This window comes from Triticum aestivum, chromosome 4B (assembly GCF_018294505.1).
Source record: "Triticum aestivum cultivar Chinese Spring chromosome 4B, IWGSC CS RefSeq v2.1, whole genome shotgun sequence".
NCBI lineage: Eukaryota > Viridiplantae > Streptophyta > Magnoliopsida > Poales > Poaceae > Triticum > Triticum aestivum.
The window spans coordinates 139900928-139906950 of record NC_057804.1 but is presented as its reverse complement, the minus strand read 5'-3'; positions in this window follow the sequence as shown (position 1 = coordinate 139906950).

Below are 6023 nucleotides of genomic sequence, written 5' to 3'. Positions count from 1 at the left end.
TGCAAGAGGAATTGTAGACTTCACAAACAAATTTTTCTTTCAGTCTTTACTGAATGTTGGACAAGAGAAGCATCCATGTTAGTAGAACAAATGTTTTTTCTAGATCTTTGCTTTTGGAGCTACATATTTGTATATGATCTGTGAATCATTGAGATGCATTAACATGTTGATCTTATGTATGGGAATCGTACTAGTTGGTTTTAGTTGCGATGCAAGATCCGAAGTTGATGATCTTTGCTTTTGGAGCTACATATTTGTATATGATCTGTGAATCATTGAGATGCATTAGCAGTTACTTATTTCTGTTCGCTCAGTGTTTACAAGTTACTGATCGATCACTAGCTAGCCTACAAATGCGCTCCTGGCAGGGTTTTTTGCGACGCAAGATGCGAAGTGGCAGTTTTTTTGAATAAAAATGCCTACCTCTGAAGAAACTGACAAGCTACACTATCGATCCTACATGGATAAAAATGCCTACCTCTGAAGAAACTGACAAGCTACACTATCGATCCTACACGGATAAATAGTGGATCACGCACGTACTACCTCCTTTCCGGTTTGCAGGGCTCAATTCAAGAAATGACCTACTCTATCCTACACGAATAAATAGTGGATCACGCATGTACTAGTACCTCCTTTCCGGTTTGCAGGGCTTAATTCAAACCTCTCACCAACCAAGGTACTGCCTCCGTCCGGGTTTATTAGTCCCGTGAGCAAAGCAGCAAGGCCAAGGCATGGCAATAAGTGACGGCATGTAGAAGTTTAAGCCTAATTAATTCTAGCGATTTAAGTGGCTGCATACGTGCCCTCGGCTACGACTCGTTGCATGATGCTCCGCATACTGGCTGCGAGCGATTCTAAGTGCCTGCATGCAGCCGGCCGTAATTAAGGCAGCTAACTGATGCAAAAAAAGATGCGCTTTAATTGTTGCGGGCTTTTTAAATCCATCGAATCATTATTGATAAGGAGGGAGATGATTCAAGTGCACTCGTTTGACCGCCATGCCGGCGTGCGACCCAGACGGGATGGGACAGCACAGTCATAATTTCAGTTTGTCTAGTTTTCCACGGCAAGCTGGCGCGCTAAGCCATTATGCATTGAATTCCGATCACCGTCGCGCTACCTTACGCCTATAAGTACTGTTTCCCGGCCTTCTCCGGTGGCACCGTGACCCAACTCGCCATATCCTCATAAGCCCCCACCGGTCCGACGTCGCTCGCCACGTCCGCCATGCCCCCGCCCGTCCGCGGTAGGCGATGCCGGAGGCGGTCCCACCGAAACTAGTGTTCGGTTTTTCACCGGAAGGCAGACGGAGGGAGGAGGCATTCTATCTATCCTTAGATGACAATGCAGAGATCGAGGAGTTGTTGGAGCCGATCGCATGGCGGAGGAGCAGGAGTTGTTGGAGCGTGACCGCCTGGCGAAGGAGCAGCGTATCGCTGATTTGCGCCGCCAGCGGGACATGGAGCAGCAGCGCACCGATGCTCTGAGTCACGAGCAGAGCGCCCGCAACTGGGCTGACTATGTGGAGGCCGACGCCCGTCAAATAGCCCTAGAGGCAGTCGAGCACACACGCGTTCGCGACGCTGATTTTTACTACCAGCTCGTCAAGTGGGTTTCTCGCTTGGAAGCTGAAGCTTCGGTGGACCACGCCGGCATGGAAAGGGCCAACGCGCGCGAGAAACGCGCCCTATCGCACCTCTTGCAAGTCTGAGGTGAGGTGCAGGACGCCGGTGCCGGTGTTTAGCGTGTACCATAGATGGCGTCCGGCATCGTCTAGTTAGCTAAGAGTAAGTTAGTACTTGTATGCTACTAGAGTATTAGTGGGATTAGATAGTTAACTTGGCTATGATGGTTGTCAACATGGAAGTTCAGTACTCTATATGTGGATCAGACCTGTTACTTTTCTCTGAATGTTGAACTTTCCGTTTGAACGTATGGAATGGGCTGTTATTTTTTTAAATGGGTTGTATTTGTCCTCCACGGGTTTAGAGGCTGACTTGTGGGCCTAGCAAGTTGACGCGTACACAATCAGGAGATGATTGTACGTGGAGAGGATGACAGCAGGGACCCGCCAAGGTCATGGCAGTACGCAAGCAAGTGCCTCCTTATTTCAAGCCAATAAAAAATGGCTCCTCCTAGTGGATTTCTGACATCTGGGTCCCATGCCATTGTTAACGTAGTCAATAAACGAGAGAATTGCACAACAAGCGGCTGACACGAGGGACCCAGCAGCTCGACCAGTTATTTTTGTTTTGGGTTAATTTGATAAATGCCACTCCAAATCTGGTGTATCCGAGAAATGACACTACAATTTCCAAACTTTGAAAAATGCCATTTCATGCCATTTCTAGTGGCATTTTTCAAAGTCTGGAGTGGCGTTTTTCAAAGTTTGCAAACTGCAGTGGCGTTTTTCAAAGTTTGCAAAAATTGCAGTGGCATTTTTCAAAGTTTGGAAATTGCAGTGGCATTTTTATGAATCGCCATAATTGGAGTGGCATTTATCTAATTTGTTTTTGAGACGGAAGCAGGGTGTCAACTGGGCTGTGGGGGACACTCTGGCCTGTCTAGACAGCCTTTTCTTTTATGTTTACCACAGACCAGCCCAGTAGTTTTTTCTTCTTTCTGGAAATGGCTAGCCTAGTTTTTTTGTGATTTGTCAAGTAAGTTGCTTTATCAGGCCTGTTGGGCTGCAAACCATTCAAGACGAGGAGAGCTTCATTCGGCTGACCGAGAAAATGACCTATCAGTAATGAGAAATGGGCTGTACATTTTTAAAACACATCAAACTGGCAATTAGTTTTAAATATCTTTTTTTCATTTTGAGATTTTAAATTGCATTTATTTTTATGCGTGGACAATTTATTGGATTTTATATTGATATACATTTATTTTTAAAATCAGTCTGAATGTGACTCGAAATTTTGGGATTAAAAACAGCTCAAACCGCACCGACATATGCAAAATTTAGTATAATTTTTTAACCGTGGCCACAATATGGGCTGTAATGCTAACAAAAAGAATATGGGCTCCAAAAAAAACCGTAAGAATTAGCAAATGGGCTGTAAATTATTTGAAATAATGGCAGATGGCATGTATGCTGTTTTCCACAGATTTGAGGCTTTCCACAGATGGCATGTATACTGTTGGATGTCGATCCAACGGCCATCATGCTTCTTCAATCCCTGCTCTTCCTGCTCCAGCCGCTCAAACAAACGCCGGTGGGACTAACTACTCCCTCCTCCCCGCGGCCGGCTGTGCTGCCGCGCAGGCCTCACCGCCCCACCATACTCCCATCGCTGGCCTAGCCATCCCTCTACTCACCCACAGTCCCACACCTGTTGTTATTCTCCAGCGACGGCAGACGAACCAGTAAACCCTCGTACATTCGTACTCCCCTCCACGTGGGAAACAACTGCCGAGTCTTGCCTGCCTCCATGTCGTTCCCTTCCTAGGCCTCGCCATCGTCCACCGCCCAGGTGCTCTCGGCCTGGCATGGTCAACATGGTCAACGACCGACATGCATCTGAAGTGGACTGTACGTGGAGAGGCTGACAGCTGAGTCCACGGCCGCACGCAAGGAAATGCCTCGTCATTACGAGCAAAATAATGATTCCTCTACTTGACATCTGGGACCCACCGAAAGGGCCTCTGTATTTCGCAAAAAAAACGTTACCGCTGCTGACAGCTCAGACCCACCAGCTATATCTTCGCGCGCAAGGAAGTGTCTCCTTATTACGCACAAAAAAATGAATACTCCCCCTGCTAGCTGGGACCTAGTATAGTGGGCCTACTAAGTTGACGGGGACGAAGGGCTTTGTCAACTTAGTCAATATGCACGATTCTAGCTCGACTGACCGTACGATGTCCATCCAACGGTCATAGTGCTTCTTCAACCTCTGGTCTTCTTGCTCCAGCCGCCCAAAGCAGCGCCGGTCGTGTCGCCTGCTCCTGCCTCCCGTGGCCGGCTGTGCTGCCGCGGAGGCCTCATTGCCACCATACTACTCCCACCGCTGGCCAGGCCATCCCTCCACTCCACTCACCCACACCCCCTGTTATTCTGTAGCAACGGCAGCACAGCCGAACTAGTGAACCCTCGTACTCCTATCCGCGTGGGCATCCACTGCTGTGTCTTCCTCGGCTCCGCGTCGTCCCCTTCCTAGGCCTCGCTGTCATCCACCACCGTGGTGCTCTCGGCGCGGCGTGGTCAATGTGGTCAATAACTGAATTTCATCGAAAGAATACTGTACGTGGAGAGGCTGACAACTGGGTCCACGGCAACCGCAAGGAAGTGCCTCCTTATTATGAGGAAAATAATTATTCCTTCTCCTGACAGCAGGGACCCACCAGAGGGGCCACCAGTATTTCATGAAAAAAACGTTTGCCCCTGACTGCTGGGACCCAGCCGATGGGCCATCGTATTTCGTGAAAAAAACATTCCCCCTGCTGTTAGCTCGGACCCATCGGAAGTGCCTCCTTAATATGCACAAAAAAATGAATACCCCCTGCTAGTTGGGACCCACCTTGGTGGGAGGCTGACTTGTGGGCCTACTAAGTTGACGGGGACGAAGGGCTTTGTCAACTTAGTCAATATAAACGATTCTAGCTCCAGTGACCGTACGATATCCATCCAACGGTCGTAGTGCTTCTTCAAGCTCTGGTCTTCTTGATCCAGCCGCCCAAAGCAGCACCGGTCGTGCCGCATGCTCCTGCCTCCCATGGCCGGATGTGCTGCCACGGAGGCCTCACCGCCCCCTACTATTCCCACAACTGGCCAGGCCCTGCGGCGATGGCAGCCTCACACCGCACCCAAACCAGTGAACCCTCGTACTCCTCTCCGCGCGGGCTTCCACTGCCGCGTCTTCCCCGGCTCCATGTCGTCCCCTTCCTAGGCCTCGCCATCGTCCACAGCCCTGGTGCTCTCGGCGCGACGTGGTCAACGTGGTCAAGGAACAACTTCCATCGGATGTGGACTGTACGTGGAGAGGCTGACAGCTGGGTCCACGGCCGCAGCAAGCAAGTGCCTCCTTATTATGCGGAAAATAATGATTCCTCCACCTGATAGCTGGGACCTACAGGACGGGCCACTATATTTCGCAAAAAAACGTTTCCCCCTGACTGCTAGGACCCACCAGCTACATCTTCGCACGCAAAGAAGTGCGTCCGGGCAAAAAAATGATTCGCCCCCCTAACTATTAGGACCCACCAGCTACATCTTCGCATGCAAGAAAGTGCGTCCGGGCAAAAAAACGATTCACCCCCTGACTGCTAGGACCCCACCAGCTACATCTTTGCACGCAGGGAAGTGCGTCCAGGCAAAAAATAAAAAATCGATTCGCCCCCTGACTGCTGGGACCCACCAGCGACATGTTCGCACGCAGGGAAGTGCCTGACAGTCGGGACCCACCTGCTCGAAGCGTATGTAGCATTGTCATTCTGGTCGCGAACGTGTACGTACATATATAGTGGTGGATGTAGAGGCGCGCACGTGTCATAGTAGAGGCGCGCACGTAGCATGTACACGTACGTATAGCAGCCAGGGTGCAAGAAAGAAAATACGCCACGTATGTGTACATACGGGCGGGGTCTCGAACGCCTACTCGCGCATACGTACGGCCAGGTCTCGTGTACATCGCTGGGTTGGAATGGAGAAACAGCGTTCGTCGTGTTCATGGGGAGGCAACGGGATGCGTCGTGTTCATGGGGAGGCAATGGAATGTGTCGTGTTCATCGGGAGGCAACGGAACGCGTGGGAGCCAACCGGCTGGGTCAGAACAGAATGCATCGTCGTGTTCATCGGGAGGGCTTGGACGGTACAGGCGATGGAAACGAGGCCTGGTGTGCCGCAGAACGGACGAAACGGACCTCCTACGGTCGAAACGGGGGTCCTGTTGATCGGGAGGGGTGTGGCGTACCGCAAAACGGAGGAAACAGACCTCCTACGGTCAAAAAGGGGGTCCTGTTGATCGGGAGGGGTGTGGCGTACCGCAGAACGGAGGAAACGGACCTCCTACAGTCGAAAC